The sequence below is a fragment of the Nicotiana attenuata genome, unplaced genomic scaffold (genome assembly GCF_001879085.1).
Source record: "Nicotiana attenuata strain UT unplaced genomic scaffold, NIATTr2, whole genome shotgun sequence".
In the NCBI taxonomy this organism is placed as follows: Eukaryota; Viridiplantae; Streptophyta; class Magnoliopsida; order Solanales; family Solanaceae; genus Nicotiana; species Nicotiana attenuata.
The window spans coordinates 1-3,892 of NW_017682926.1; positions in this window are offsets into that span (position 1 = coordinate 1).

Genomic DNA, 3,892 nt, shown 5'->3' on the forward strand with positions numbered 1-3,892 from the left:
AAACAGGTTCACATAAATTGAAATGGAGAGAACAACAAATTTTAGTTACTATTGAAATAACATTGAAGTACTAAACAATTTTTTCAATTGTTGCAATGACGCTGAGCAATTTCAAAAGTTAAATAATTCAAACTTTTTCCTATCATAGGAGTAATCCTTATTTTTTTCCTCCATTTGACCTGAGAATAAATAAGAAATTTGAAGCAAAAGTAAAGGCAGTTAGACCGATATATGTTGACGCTTTCAGAGAGATTTGGTGCTAATGTTTAATTATGCTTTTAATTAACAATTGCTTTTGTGATATAATAATAGGCCGCTATTAACTCTATTGTGTTTTACTACTGTATTCAGTTAACCTTAATAATTCTTCTTCGAAAAGGTTGCTGCTGTTATAAAGATATCATCTTCTATATATGATGATTGCTCAATAGGGGAGTCTGGCTGTCTGGGTATGAATAATTTGTGCATTGGCAAGGATGGGTGTCCAAACTCCAAAAGGCGATGTGCCTTAATAGTTCTTTATGTATTTTAATTGCGACATTATGGTATATCGTTTGTGAAATTATGTATCCACGGTACTGCAGGCAGTGGCGGAGCCACATGCACCCAAGGGGCGTCAACCGACACCCCTTCGTCAGAAAATTACACTGTTTAGCTCGGTAATTTTAAAAAGAAAATGTATATATACTATATAGTGACATCCCTTGACTTCTTGGTGAATTTATTTGTTTATATTTTGACCCCCCTTAATAAAAAGCCTGGCTCCGCCACTGACTGCAGGTAGTTTATCATTATAGTAGCCAAAGAGGGATTAAAGTCAAGAAAACTGCAAAAAAGTAAAAAGCAAACGACGCATAAGTTTTGGAAGGATCTTTCATGCTCCCTGATTTTGCTGGCTTTCTTTGTTTCTTGATACTTTGTGATTTTGTAATTTTATGGCTGTTTTGTGCTAAATTGGAGAATGTTATGGTAGTAATTTCATTTGCTTTAGGCTTCTTGCTAAAGATTTGAATTTCAGAAGAAAAAAAAGAAGGTTTCTTTTTTCCAAATGCTAAAGAAACAACTGCTTCATCTTTTTCAGCATAAAGATAACAATGATCAAGTTGTTACTTATTTAGTCGTCGCATGCGTCACTGATCAATGTTAGTACCATAAATGCTGCTCAATGTAACTACTCTTGTGGATTTCTACATATCTACATGATCAATTAGTATTCTACGTTTTGGTTTTACTATCACATATATATTTGATGATTCCGAGTAAAACTAGCTTGTGTTTCCTGTTAGTCGTGCGAAGTGTTCTTCAACATCTGTTATGAGTCCGATTTACCATTCCTTTTGACTGTCAAGTAAACATATAAGCATTTAGAGCTTTGTCTTAAGCAGTTACTAAAGAATTTGAATTTGGATATGACAATTGGACCCGGGCTCAGCCCGGGCGGACCCACCTAGAGGATTTTTACCTTTTATAGAGTTGTACCTAGAGTATGACTCCCCTACTATATAAAGGGGGTTTGATAATTCACGAGACACATTGTATCACGCATTAAAAAGCAATATATTATTAGTTTCTCTGTTTTTTAGCTTTTTTTTCTTGTTCATCAGTGTTGGCTATTGTGAGCCTGGATTGAGGGCTAATATTTCACTAAGGTTGAATCCGTCCTCGCGTGGTTTGAATTCATTTTATCTTTGCTTGTCCAATCTAATTCAGTTTATTGCTTTGTGTCAAATTAATTTGTGTATTCTTAAAAAAACTTAATAATTTAATTATTGTCCGATTTTGAGGGTAAACATCCTTTATTCCAATTTTATGGTATAGTTTAAATACCCATCATTGATAAGGAAAAAGAATAACTGTTCACTTTATAAAATTTCTTGGAAATATTTGTCTAAGAAACATGACAGATATTTTCCAACAACTGCATAGGACTATCGAAAGAAGAAACATAAAGTAAGAAAATACTAAATAATGATGTTGGAAATCTAGGATAATCATTTGAAACTCAAGTCTTACGTAAGGGAGGTAGAATCATATGGTGACGTACTAAGCGAGAATAACTATTCCAGGAGGTACTCATTTGTCCTTTAACTGGAATGAAGCTAGATATTGAGGTGACTTGTCTCAAACATATTTCTTGAACATAACCATAAATTACACATTTTATTCACCAATCTTGTCTAGTGGAAATAAGTGATGTACCTATTAGATTGCTCATTGACAAACGAGCATGTTCTAGAAAATCTGTAAAAAAAAAATTATACAATTTTTCGGAACCTACCTTCCGCCACCCTAGTTTCGATAGCCATGGCTGAAGATGCGGGTTCGAGTCACTAAGGGAGCAAAATGAGAAATTCCTGAGGAGATATAAAAAAAAATGATCTTAAATTGGTGAATGATTCGTACCTATGGATCTTGAAGTAGAAACGACTCATGTGGCTTCGGTTGAAAATGACCTAATATTGAGACAAGACTGAACTTTAGGAAGATTGATAATGGTTACTCAATTTCAGACTTTTGCTTTTCTTTGTACAAATTCTAGAATGCAAAATTCATGTTGATATATATAAAGATGCAAGCCTTGTGCAAGAAATGAGTAATTATTTCAAGCATGAAATCAACCACGGATGTTTACATCAGTGTAGACTACGACTTTTCCTGAACCTTGCGTAAACACGGGATGCTTTGTGCACTGAACTGTTTTTTATATATTTTAAGTTATATTACTTCATGAACTATATAGCGTAAAAGGATACAATAAGGAAAGGTAAAAACTTGAATCCTTTCGGCCCTCGTCACAATTCTTATTTTGAACTCAATTTGCGTAACTGTTTTCTAAAAAACAAGTTATACTCCAAATGTGACATAAAATATTCAAATAAATCATACTATACTAAAAGTGGGAAATCCCTATATTCAAAGTTGAATTACCAAATTGCCCATCAAAAGTTTGAATGATCTTTTTACCCTTCTATCACTCATTACTTCTATAATATTTTTGTGCAAAAATGTTTCCGTAGGATCTGATGAAAATAAAGCTTTGATACTTTTTTTGGAAATGCATTGACAGATTAAAATGGATTACAACAGCCTCTTCTAGCTAGTGCCTTGTCGAGTTGTGTTTGCTAGTTGAGACATCTGATAGATCTTATATTCTATCCAAATGTTAGCAAGTGAAACAACAATAGGAAAGTTGGACCAGTGTTCTTACAAACATATAAGCAGAAGCGAATTTGTGATGTCAGGTGAATGACAAGCAGCTCTTTGTTCTTTTAGTTTTTTTACATCATGCATTGGGTAAACTCTGCCCTATTTGCTATCAACCTTTCCACATATCACCATACACATCAGAAATTCCTAGTCGCGAAAGCCAACGAATTGTCTTTCCAATGGAATGTTTAGCACACCCAGGCCATGTGGATTGTCTCTTTTACTACCGCTACGTTAAAAATATTACTGACCTGAAGTGCTTTACATGCAAACGTCTGTTAGAGGATGAAACCGGCTTTATTTATTTCAACAGCATGTATCCGCGTCCAACTTGCTTAGAACCACCAAATCCGCAGTTGCCATTGGCACCTGTTATCCCTCTAGGGCACAACGGCGAGATGCTTCTGAATTACCATTCAATCATTTTTCTAACTTATTTTTCTCTTATTATAGCTCATCATGTTTTCTCTTCTTATTTTGAAATATTGTAACATAATGCAGGTAAGCTGTGTTGTGAACAGGAAGTTATTTTCACAAAGACTTCATCTGGAAATGTATGTTCTTACATTCCAAAAAGTTTTAAAACATAGTGTTGAACTAGTATTACTCTTAAAAATATGAAACCATGATGTTGATATAAAAGAATGACAAATTTGTGCTTCCTATATATATAGGATGGACATCC